The 13616-nt window shown below is 37.9% G+C and overlaps 1 protein-coding gene across 2 annotated transcripts in view; it reads left to right on the forward strand.

Moving 5' to 3' along the window:
• Positions 1-13616, forward strand: part of LOC106871048 (hemicentin-1) — a 359318-nt gene that overhangs the window by 157186 nt on the left and 188516 nt on the right. The gene's annotated exons all lie outside the window — the stretch shown is intronic.

The following is a 13616-nucleotide window of genomic DNA, read 5'->3' on the forward strand; positions in this document are numbered from 1 at the left end:
TGTGTGTGTGTGTGTGTGTGTGTGTGTGTGCGCACACATATGTCAATGCATGTGTATATACATTTGAAAAACTAAGATGAGACAATATCGGTGATTTTATTTAATATTTTCCTGTAGCCCTGACCAATACAAGTGAATATCATAGATGGAAATTATGTGGAAGCCCATTGTATATATATCATCATCATTTAACGTCCGCTTTCCATGCTAGCATGAGTTGGACGATTTGACTGGGGACTGGCAAACCAGATGGCTACACAAGACTCCAATCTGATCTGGCAGAGTTTCTACAGCTGGATGCCCTTCCTAACGCCAACCACTCCGAGAATGTAGTGGTTGCTTTTTCCGTGCCACTGGCATGAGGGCCAGTTCGGCAGTACTGGCAACGGCCATGCTCAAATGGTGTTTTTTACATGCCACCTGCACAGGAGTCAGTCCAATGTTTTGTTGACATGCCACTGGCACGAGTGCCAGTAAGGCAAAGCTGGAAACGATTGTGCTCAAATGGTGCTTTTTATGTGCAACCATCAAAGAAGTGAGACCGCTGCTCTGGCAGTGATCCCACTCGGATAGTGCTGTTAGCGCTCCACTGGCATGGGTGCCAAAAGTGACTAAACATAAACAATTGACTGAAAGAAGATAGGCGGACCATTGGGAATTGAACACAACATCAATGCTCACATGGTTCCGTATGCACCTAGTTCACATTGCCCACCCATCAATTTCAGCCAATTTTAATGTATAGATAATTTTAGTCTAGTATATATATTTATAAATTTGTAAACAAACCCAAATGCTGTAAATTATGGAGAAGAGTGACATACAGGTCCATTTTAATAATAACTATAATCATATATTATTTATATAATGATATATGCTACATTTAAAGTGACTAAACCCAAACAATTGACTGAAAAAACATGGGCCAAATCACTGGGAATTGAGTATAACATCAATGCTTACATGGCTCCATACACACTCAATTAAGCCACATATCCCACCCATCAATTTCAGCCAATTTAAATGTATAAATAATTTTAGTCTACTATATATATATTTATGAATTTGTAAACAAACCCGAAGGCTGTAGATTATGGAGAAGAGTAACACACACAGGTCCTCTTTTCAGTCAATTATTTAGGTCTAGTTGCTTTAAATGGAGCATATATTATTATATAAATAATATATATTATTAATATTATTAAAAAGGACCAGTACTTGTAATTGCCAGCGCTGCCTCCATGGTACCCTGTCAATGAAGGCCATTTAATGCTGGATGTTTTATTCTAGGGATCACAGATCCTCCAGAAAAAGCGAGACATAGAAGTGGAATTCTCTCTATTTCTGAAGCTGAATGAGTGCATGTGCTGTGTATATCTTCCCTTGAAATTGTTGGCTTACATGTCTGTGTAGTGCCTTGTGATACCATCATATGATGTGAGAGTGGCTCTATAGATTACAGCTCTTGAGAGGTAGGATTCTTCTAGAGGGCAGCTAGTATGGTTCAGAAATTACAGTTACAGTTGGGAGTTGTGCTGATGCATGTTTGATCTGTTGTAGTGTGCAGTATTAGAAGTGATGTTATCTAAGCAGGAGTAGCTCACCTTGACGTTATGTGGGTTAAAAGCTTTTAGTACCTAGGGTAATTCTTCTTAATTAACGACAGGAAGCTCCTAGCTACATTAGTGGAAACTTCTAGGTTGCATGGAGGATTGTACCAGATTATCTTCCTCCTTTTAGTCCTCCTTGGGTGCGGAGTGGGGGGAGGGTTATCCATATATGTTAACTTCTCAATGAACCCACTCTTTGCCAAAGCATCACTGTAGTGGGGGCAGCTCTATTAAAGATCTCCCTATCAGCTGAGAGACCGGATATTCTTCTACAAACGCCTGAGACTAGGTTTCTAATTACAACAGTTGGGAGGTTCGAACTCCTGTGGATGTATACAGTTTCCTCGTTGGGTTCTTTGTAAGAGTAGTACTTGCCCATATTCAGGTTTAAGATCACGTCCAGGAAATCAACCATATTCAGGTTGGTGGTAACCGTTGCGCACAGACTGAGTTCCTTGAATATTTTTATTGGGTCATTCCTGAATTTGTCCATGGCATGGGTGTTCATGTCGTTTCAGACTGCCAAGCTATCTTCCCTATATCTATATATGTAGCAACAGCATCGTTCATTATGCATCTTGCTTGAGCTTTGCGTAATGTGATAGGAAGCTATCAGTCGAAGATGATATATGGGTGACACTCTTAGACAGGCTATTTTATAGGAGATTTGCATTTTAGACACTGCCGAACGTTTTGCTGTCTAAAGCAAAAACATTGCTTTTTCCCCAGTTTTAAGTGTGAGCCCACAGCTGACTGACTTTTTTTTCGGACATATGAACTAGTCACACACACACACACACATACACACACGCGCGCGCACACACACACACACACACACACACACACACACAGAAATTCAATGCGTTAGAGAAACATTGTTTATGGCTGTCTCCATTACTTTTGGAGATGTTAGAAGTGAGTACAATTATGTGTGAAGATGTAACTCATTTAAGGTGCGACAGTACGCAAAATATAAAGAACGAAATTGTATACTTAACTGATACAAATTAATTCATTTCTAAAGTAGGCATCTGTTTGATCTTTATTAATCTACTTAAAATTCTTGTAAGTAATTATACTTTCTGCGATGTACTGAGAGGGAAATGTTTCTTTTTCGATTTCCCCTACCAGCATGCTTTTCTTTTGGTTTCAGATGTGGTATTAAATGAAAATTATAATGGAGAGGCAAGTATACACTGCAGCTGTTATAAGAAAACTGATGTCGGCATAACTATGACTAGACGATGGTGTTGTGAAGTTTCGTTGAAGAATGAATAATATAAAGATATTTCTTAATTCATTGTTTATTTCAGTTGTTTCAACTATCAGAAGATATTGAATTCACGCCTGTGTTTTAGAGGAAAGGGAATATGAATGGTGTGTCTTCTGTCTCTTGTACCTATACGGTAGAAGTAATGAAAACAAATTAGAGATTTAAAAAATGAGATGAGAGAATGCCTTAAATGGCCTAACCGGCAAAGCAAGAGATCTGCAGTAATTAAATAATCTCTGTTGAGACATTGGATCGCAGCCTTATGCAGGATAATGTGAACTTTCTCGATCTTTCATTTTGTATTTTGACGCGAAAGCCACGGTCGTTCTTTTGATGTCTGTTAACATTTCATTATAGCTGCCGCAAAATGTGATTGGTTGTAATATATGTCGGCAGGTATGTTGGTTATCTGCGTCTGCAGGTTATCGCTGTTTAAAAAATTACCGAATTTGGTAATACTAGCTCATCTTTGAATCCAAATGCACGGAGAGCTAATGTAGGATCGAATCCAAAAACTATCCGATCACTGAATCAAATTATTTAATGCAACTGTTGTAAAACAAATGAACAAAACTAAATAAACGTGAAACCAATCGATAATCAAATGAAGACAAAAACTGAAAGTCTGATGGTTCTTGTAGGATCGAATCCGAGGAGCAATCTGTCTCATGTGGTACAGACAAAAGAGCTAGGTGACACAATCCAGTTGTTTTAAAACCTGTCAGTTTGAAAAATAGCAGGTTTTCAGATAATTCTGGTATTCTATAAGCCCTATTAACGGTCTGGTACCATTAAGAACAATTAAGCGTTAATTATTGTTTGGTTTTGAACTAAATGATATTTGGAGACGTTCCTTACAAGTTCTCCTTGGCAGGTATTTTTATTTCATGATTTCTTTTTACTGCAATGACGGCTAAAGTGTGCATCACTGCTGACTGTGGAAATAAAAACTACATACAAGTTCGCTTCGACCGTCACCTTTAAGTAGAATTTGTAGAGCGCTTTTATAAAATTTGTCATTTGTACTTCTATTCACGTTTGTGGAATCAGGAAACTGTTGTTTCCGTCTCAATCCATATAAGTGCCATCATTTGTATTTCTCAGGTTTAAAAAAAATGAGAGGCCTACTAATTCATAAATCATATTCACACTGAGCTAAACTTGGCCATTGAGTGGGCTCTGACTCGAGTTAATATCCCCTCACTTCTGGAGCCGGCGGAATTATCCAGAAATGATGGAAAGAGACCAGATGGTCTTACTCTTTGTCCCTGAGTAAGAGGTAGGTGCCTCATCTGGGACGCCACAGTCTGTGACTCTTTTGCTACCTCCCACATCCTGGATGCTGCGGTAAATGGGAGCGTCGCTGCTTCCGTAGTCGAACGGAACAAAGCCCTGAAGTATCGGGACCCGGCAGTGAACTATCTCTTCCAGCCTGTGGCGTTTGAGACATTTGGAGAAGTTGGGCCGCTAACGGTGAAATTCTTGTCATCGCTTGCAGCTTGTGATATCCGTGAGAGTGCTTGGATTTTCCAACACCTTGGCTTTGCCATCGCTCGTGGTAATGCCGCGAGTGTGTCGACTCGCTTCAGCAGGTTCCGTTGAACCTTGTGGCGTGCGACCAACTGAGACACTTGGTGCTACGTTGATGTTTCTTTATTTTACTTTGTATAAATTATACAACAAAATATTAGGTTGTCAAGAAAGTTCTTGCGGCTTTTAACCTTTAAATTCAAATGCACATATCTCGGTTCAAGCAAAACTATTAATCGAAATAAACACCATCAGAATCAACACACTTTGGCCAACGCGAAACAAGTTTATTTATGCCAGTTGCGTAAAAATCCTGCGTTCTGGTGGCGATGAAGTCGTTGAAGGCGTGTTTGGCATCGTCTTTTGAAGCATTTCTCACGCAGGAAGTTGTCGAGCTGCTTGAAAAAGTGGTAGTCAGTAGGCGAAAGGTCTGGTGAGTATGGAGGATGAGGCAGAATTTCGTAGCCCAATTCGTTCAACTTCTACCGGGTCAGTTGTGCGACGTGTGGCCGAGCCTTGTCGTGGAGAAGAATCGGTCCTTTTCTATTGACCAATGCTGGCTGTTGTTGTCGGAGTTTCTTATGCATTTCATCCATTTGCTGACAGTACTTCTCCACCGTAATGCTTTCGCCTGGATCCAAAAAGCTGTGATGGATGAGACCGGCCGTAGACCACCAAACAGTCTTCATGACCGTCTTTTGGTGCAACTTTGGCCTCGGGAAGTGCCATGGAGCTTCGTCGGCGTCCAGCCTCTGAGCCGGTTGTCGTAAAGAATCCACTTTTCATTGCAAGTCACAATCCGGTCGAGAAACGGGTCGTTCTTGTTGTGTAAAACAAGGGAAGACGACACTTCAAAACGGCGTTTTATTATTTTTTTTTTGTTGAGGTTCAATTCGTGCAGCACCCATTTCTCAAGTATTTTTGTTTTTTCCATTCTCTTTCAAGTGGTTGGAAATTGTCGTATACGCTACGTCTAATTCAGAAGCAAGCTCTCAAACAGTTGTGTGTCGATTGGCTTCGACTAAGGTTCTTAGTTGATCATTGTCAACATCCGATGGCTAACCATTACGCTTATCATCTTCAAGACTCACGTCACCGCTATGAAATTTATTGAACCACCATTGTGCTGTACGTTCGTTAGTGGTTCCTGGGCCAAACGCATCGTTGATATCGCGAGCTGTTTCAGCAGCTTTTCGGCCTAGCTTGAACTGGAATAAGAAAATTGTGCGAATTTGCTTTTTGCTTATATTGTATGCAACGTTCCGGGGGGAAAATGGCCTAATTATTCAAAAAGAAAAAGAGTAACACGATTAGATAGAGCAAAAAAACGGACTTTAAAATAAGTAAAGTCAAAGTAATTTAACGAAAATTAATTTGAAAATACATTATTTAAAACCAAAATTTCAAATTCCGCAAGAACTTTCTTGACAACCTGAGAGAAAATAAAAATCCATGACAATGTAAATGCAATGATTTGCTTCAATTTTAAAGCTTTACGTTAATTTTTTCTGTGAATACGTTTCAGTAAGATCCTTCACACATGTCTTTTATAATGTTCAGCTTCTATAACAATAACATCTTCAGTCTTGAGTTCTTCTCATGGATTATTGGAATTCTTGTTCCACTCCAAAACTCAATTAATACCCTGGTTTAAATTTCGCAATAGCCTTACAATTTCTCAATTGCTTCCGTTCACACTGGGATTCTCGATTTGCCGCCCGTTCATCTTTTCCGTTTTACAACCTTTTCTCTGTTTTATAGACGACACCTCTGTCTGTTTCTTAGTAACGTTAAATTGCATAAGTTAACAGTGTATTGTTGATTAAAACATAAATTGTTCACCCTACCTGCAGTGATATGTATATGAGCAGAATGTAAAAAAAATGAAAGTTTTCTCGGGAGAGAAAAATCACACTCACCAAAAATACCAAATCTATTTGTGTTTAAGTTGCACCCGTTATTTAGTGCACCCTAATTTAGTGTTAAATATTCTTTTCTACTCTAGGCACAAGGCCCGAAATTTTGGGGGAGGGGACCAGTCGATTAGATCGACCCAGTACGCAATTGGTACTTAATTTATCGACCCCGGCGAAATTTGAACTCAAAACGTAAAGACAGACGAAATACCGCGTGCTAACGTTTCAGTCAGCTTGCCGCCTTAGTGTTAAATATTAATAGCAAGTTGTATCGCTTCATAGTTTTAGCTTTGCTCTGTGTATAAGTCATCCATTTAAAAAAAAAAATTTGAATCAAGTATAAAATAAGGCGACTTGTATACGCGTAAATACGGTAAAGAGAAATGGCAACGTGCAGAATAAAGGAATAATTTTCAGTACTGATAGAATATGCTACACCGTGTAGTAAAATAGGGAAAATAGAAAAGAAAAAGGAAAAGAAACATATTTTTACCAAATATGAAATGTATATCATCACATTTCTACAAAAGATAAACTCACACACACACAATATAGGGTAAATAAAATAAAATAAAACGTTTCAATTTAGAGAAGGAAATCGTTTGATTTCAATGACTCCACATCCCACTTCCTCCTCCCACATACACTCTGCGAAAAATGTTAGGGACGAATTGAGTTCAAATTATTGTTGAAGGTCAAAGTCAAAGCATGAAAAACATACACACAGAATTAATGTAATACAGACATCATAAACTATTAAATTAATATCAAAATTGCGCACAACCGATCCTAAAAACAGTTAATTCTAAACTAATTCAACGACCAAATTTTCCCAAAGATGAAAGTATTTTTCGACGCACCCCAAAAACTTTTGCAACACACCTGCGCCAACATAAATACACGGTGCATATGTCTACTGTAGCATTGTGGTCGATATCGTTTCAGAAGAACAAAATTAAGTTAACATACAGTCATAAATATTGAAAAGAAATTGTCCTTTAAAAATGAAAGTATATTGCGATAGAAACCGGAAGTGTCGACAGTGATATACCAAAATTTCATGAAACACATTTGACATCCGGTGGGAGGGGTTCTTATGCGAGTTTCAGCAACTTTTATATTCATATGGTGTCAACCATTCCCTCGATTTCATTGATCCAAACGATGACAACATCCATACACAGACTACAAAAGGGTGATAGATACTCGCCAAGAAGAAACTTAGGCAACAAAGTGGGAATGCTGAGACCCCTTCGGTCATGACTGACCATGGGATTGCACCTAGAAAGTTACCCTCCGAGGCACAAGTCCGGGCAAGGTTGTTTATGGAAGACCAACAGTGGCCCATGCATACCGGTCTCCCCTCTCCACGCCACCAGTATTATCCAAGGGAAAGGCAAAGGGGCCGATACAGCTTGGCACCTGTGACCTCGCAACTCATTTCTACAGCTGAGTGAACTGGAGCAACGTGAAATAAAGTGTCTTGCTCAAGAACACAACACGCAGCCCGGTCCGGGATTCGAACTCACAACTTCGCGAACGTAAGCTCGACGCTCTAACCACTGAGCCATGCGCCATCACAAAAGTAGGAATAACGATGATTTCTTAACATGATACTTTCAAAAAGATTTATCATACCTTCATGAGCATGTATGGCGAAACAAATGTAGGGATAGTGAAAAACTATTTACGAATCTCATTTTGTGCATCTACGACTGTTATGTTTTCCCGTAAAATGTACGGTTTTCATGTTATATTAAATATTAGGCGCTGGCTGTGTGATAAGAAGTTTGCTTCCCAACCACATGGTTCAGAGTTCAGTCCCACTGTGTGGCACCTTTGGCAAGTGTCTTCTACTATAGTCTCAGGCTAACCAAAACCTTGTAAGTGGATTTGGTAGACGGAAACTGAAAGAAACCCATCGTATAATATGTGTGTGCGTGTGTGTGTGCCTGTGTATTTGTGTGCCTGTGCTTGTCTCCCACCATCGCTTGATAACCAATGTTGGTGTGTTTACGTCCCCGTAACTTAGCGGTTCGGCAAAAGACACCGAGAGAGTGTCTTTTGTACTAGGCTTATAAAGAATAAGTCCTGGGGTCGATTTGTTCGACTAAAGACGGTGCTCCAGCATGGTTGCAGTCAAGTGACTGAAACAAGTAATAGAAAGAATATATATACACGTGTGTGTGTGTCCCACTACTGCTTATCAACTGATGTTGATGTGTTTACATCCCGTAACTTTGCGATTCGGTAAAAGACACCGATAAAATAAGTAACAGGCTTCAAAAAATAAGCACTGGTGGTCGATTCGTACTATTAAAAATTCTTCAAGGTTGTTCTCCAGCATGGCTGCAGTTTAATGACTAACAAATAAAAGATAAGAAGATATGAATATTTATGTATTGAATGTCACATAATGTTTGTTTGAAATTATGGGATGTCTGTCGTTACTTCTGGTTGTATTGCAATATACTTTCATTTTTCAAGAACAAGTTGATTTCCAACGAAATGCTACAATGAATTTAGTCTGTCATGAAAAGAGAGAGTTGCAGAAATATTATAGATGCAAATTATCTGGAAAGTCTGTTTTGTTCTTTCATTTCTTATCACTGAAAATTTTACGGTCCGATGAAAGTAATGAAACCATAATTTTCTTTGATAACCCTATGTACAACCTATAGAACTATAATTTAATGTGTAGATTTTAGCCTTCAAATCAACTATCTGCATAATAAAACACTCAACTCTTTAAACAGTTATTAATTCCACTTCCTTTTTATCTAAATGTTCAGGTTGGATAACAGACAAATTATCTAATCAAAATAATTAGCTGTTTAAATGTTTCATTCTTCATATTCCACTTTAAAACTTACTGATATGATGACAGACCACATGTGCTGAAATAACAAAATATCAAATATTAAACTGTTTCAAAAAGGAAAGGAAAAAGGAGGGAAAATCTTTTTCGTACAAATGACTTTGAAATTTTTGCATTGAGGTGCATATTACATCGTGTTGGTTGATTGCTACCATTTGTTCAATCTGCCTGCTATATTTTCATTGGATCTAACTCTGTTTTAATTAATGGTGATTACGTTATTGTGCTTAAACACCTATTCTAGCATAATAAAGATGATATAGGTTCAAACAAATGATAAATGAGTGCCCGCTATAGCACGAAAATGAACACAACCTGCCAGTTGATTAATCCTTTAAGATTTCTCAGTTATTTATTAATTCACTCTGGATTTACAATCTATGTTCATTAAAGCGTGCCATTTTGAAATCTGCGTCAGTGCTATTATTTATCATCCACTCCTTTCGGTAAAACGTTTCTTTTTCTCCTCACCATCACTTTTTGTTTTTTTACATTAATCTTACAAGCAGCAGTGAAGTACTGTCAATTTCTTCTGAAGAGTTGAAAATTTATTGAACCAAAGTATGAGAATCAATGTATTTCCATGTAGGAGAACACAAAAACTAAGTTCATAGTAATAAAAAAAAAAGCGAAGGTTCAGTTGGTATATCAGTTCGGAGCTTGTGTCTTTTAGTGGAAAGTGGGTTATACATCTTTAGATTGTATACCTGACTTTCTACTATAAAATTAAAGAAATAGACGGAACGCTGAACTCCAGACTAAACAACTCAAACAACATTTATTTAGGTGGTAAACATACAAATCTTTAGTTATACATCTTTAGAGGTGAAGCTATCGAGTGTAAGACCGAAAGATGTAGGGACAGCTTTAAACACACGTCCATGCTCAATCGCTGGCCAGCGAGAAAGAGAATGAATTGAGCGGGAAACGCTTGCTTGTTTAATTCTACGCATGCGTAAGACTGCGCAGGCGTTACTACAGTCTATTTATTGTGACTACTTAAAATACAAAACCTCATGGACCTCTTAAATTTTGAAAGGCCTACCTGCTCCTTGGCTCGAAAGCGGTCTTGTTCTGCAATATTTTTTTTTTCTGAGGCCCTGGTCGAGTCTATAAGATATTGGACAACCAGTCAGGTATTCACGTTTGTTTCCTATCTTCGCCACGCTTGTTTCCGTAGCCGAAGCACTTATTCCTCAAGTAATACAGTTCGCTGAACTGTAAATTGATAATCTCAAAGTACGAGCATTTTGCCACTATAAAACTGATGTATATTTTATTAACTTGAAGCGTTGAATTCTACTCCTCTTCTGTGTGTATTTCTTTGAGAGGGAGCGATGGATTCAGTCAGGTTGATTTGACCTTGTTACATCACACAAAACCGGATTCATTGCTTTGGTGCTGAAACTCAGCATTAGTTCCGCGTTGGAGTACATTCACTTCATTTACGTCACTAATACTCTTGGGAGAATTACGAACGTCCCAACTTACTACTTCCTGTTACAGAAACTTCTTCGGTTACATTCCTTATTAACAAAGAAAGAGATTATTTGATCTCAGATGTTGAAATATTTGCTCAAAGGCTTTTAATAAATGATGTAAACATTTTGATAGTTTGAGAAAAGATTTCGATGTCCGTCCGTCCGTCCATCCACTCATCCACCCATCCATCCAACCAGCCATCCAGCCAGCCAGTTTTTTAGTGATCTTATTCGCACCATGTACCAAACTGCGAAAGAGATTTGCATGTAATACTGCATAGTATTAATAATTGCTTCAAATTTTGGCACAAGGCTAACGGTTTTAGTGGGGAAAAGGTTAATCAATAACATCAATCACAGTACTTGACTGACACTTTATTTTATTGATTCTGAAAGGATGAAAGGCGAAGCTGAACTCGATAAGATTTCAAGTCAGACCGCAAGGAATGTGTCTAAGCATTTTGTCCGACACGCTAACGATTCTGATTGATAATAATAATAATAATAATAATAATAATAATAATAATAATAAAACAAAATGAAACCATTGATCATATTGTCTCTATGTGCAGTCTTCTTGCGCCTACAGAGTATCTCAACAGGTATGATAGAGCAGCACAATATATTCACTGGGTAATTTGCAAAAACCTGGACCTTCCCCATGATAAAAACAGGTGGGAACACAAACCACTTCCAGTGCTTGAAAACGATCACATCTCACTCCTTTGGAACTTTACCATTCAAACTGACAGAAAGATAGATGCGAATAGGCCAGACATTATATTGAAAGACTGCAGACAAAAATCATACTTCCACATTGATATGACTGTCCCAATTGACATAAATGTATTTGTTAACACCTACCAAAAACTAAGCCAGTATAAAGGAATGATAGCAAAAGGGGTTGATTCCTACCTAGCTCAGATACCAGGAAACTCCAAAATGGCAGAAATTCAAAAGATAGTGTTCATGGGAACTGCCCATATCCTACGTAAAATACTGTCTATGTAATCTCAAATTTTAAAACAAACTCATAATTTTCGTATATTTTCTTAAACAATCTCTAAAACAATACTATGTGCAAAACCAAATATATGACACCCTAAGCATAACACCAACATGAACATCTAACTTGGGGTCTCTGGGTGAGACTTGGAGTCAACTTGTACAAATACAAAGCAAAAATCAAACAAATAATAATAATAAGAAGAAGAAGAAGAAGAAGAAGAAGAAGAAGAGGAGTAGGAGGAGGAGCAAGCATTAAGAACCAGTTACATTAGGGTTAGGGTTATGAGTATTTTGGTAAAAATAACCCTAACCCTAACCCTAAAACCCTTGGCGCCCGCCAAATCAGAAAGATCCCAAACAATAATTAAAAGATATAATAAAACGCATAATTGGTTAAAACAAAATTTTATTTTTAGAAAGGACAAAACATTTACATGTAGGTGGGAAGCCTCCGTCTGCGCTGTTTAGAGTCCACATGGTGTTCAAGACTGAAAAATATTAGTGGTCAAATAGGGCCTACGTCATGCAGTTGGCTGACATGTAAAACTCCATTAAAATTATTGTTGCATTGAAGAGGCTCAAAAACATAGCATGCTCGACACAGCTATTAATTCTTCGTCAGAAAAATTTAAACAGTTCTGAAGTTTCCATTACACGTGATGACTTTTAGATAATATGTAAAATACTTACAAAGTAAATATAAACTGAGATTATCATGTCATGGTTGGGAGAATAAGTTAAGGTTTCAAGATACTGATGAGATTAACGAATGTGACCTTTGAACCGAACTAGATATTGGAAATTACTTCCTGGTGATGTAAAACTTCCGATAGAAGCCGTTAGATTCATCATCAGGAATAAATAACAGGATGTTATGTCAAAAGTTTTTCGTATATTGAGCATGGTCAACTGCCTCCTTGATGTCAGAAAAATCCTGTCTTCTTTTTAGCTAACTAAGGATTTTGTCTTTGAGGCTCCTCGATTTCAGATTTCTAAACTCTTCGTTTGGAATATCGCTGTTATTTGTGTGAGATGGTGCAAGTGTATGTATATATGTTTTTTATCTTTGAGTTTTATTTAAGTTCTTATTGAGAATTCAAGCTGCTCACAAAGAAAGGGACAAGACCTTTTGAATTAAAAGAGTTCCTGGTGTTTGTAAATATGTGGTTGAGTTGGTGTGTTGTTTGAGCTGTCGATTCACACACGCAAGTGTGTGCATCTATTCACCTAAAGAATCTCAGATGGAGAATCTTTGGAATGTCTTACAAATCTTCACTGTACCACCAGCATCAGCTTATTTTGCTCTTTCTTCGAAAAACCCAATATTTCTAAGTTTTTATGTAAATTTGTTGGTACATAACCTAATGCACCTATAACGATACGTGCAAATGAGAATTTATAGTCAGGATACAAGAGCTATAAGTTCCGCATTATGTATATATATATATATATATATATATGTGTGTGTGTGTGTGTGTGTGTGTGTGTGTGTGTGTATGGATGGATGCATGCATGCATGCATGCTTGTCATTCTTAGAAGAAGAGCAGAATCCATAACATTTTCCTAGGGTTTCAGGGAAGAAATGCTCCCCCACCCAAAAAAGATCCCACAGCTAATTGGTTATTCTCAGATCGATAACCTACTCCGAAAGCTAAAGGTTCCCAAGGGCTATATGGTTTTACTAAAGTGGACGAGGATTTGAATCTTCTACGAAAGAACTGGTACAGTCATCCAGTGGACTCCTACTTAGTTTCTGGCGACCAAATTTTATTCTTTAAATGTAGGTTGATCCAAGTTGATGCACAGTGAGATCGCACCCGGAAACAAGTATTACAAGAATTTTTTTAACAACGCTACCATTTCTGGTACTGTACACACAGACACACACACACACACAAAGCTGTAAAGGAAAATATATT

Source organism: Octopus bimaculoides, chromosome 2 (assembly GCF_001194135.2).
Source record: "Octopus bimaculoides isolate UCB-OBI-ISO-001 chromosome 2, ASM119413v2, whole genome shotgun sequence".
Lineage (NCBI taxonomy): Eukaryota > Metazoa > Mollusca > Cephalopoda > Octopoda > Octopodidae > Octopus > Octopus bimaculoides.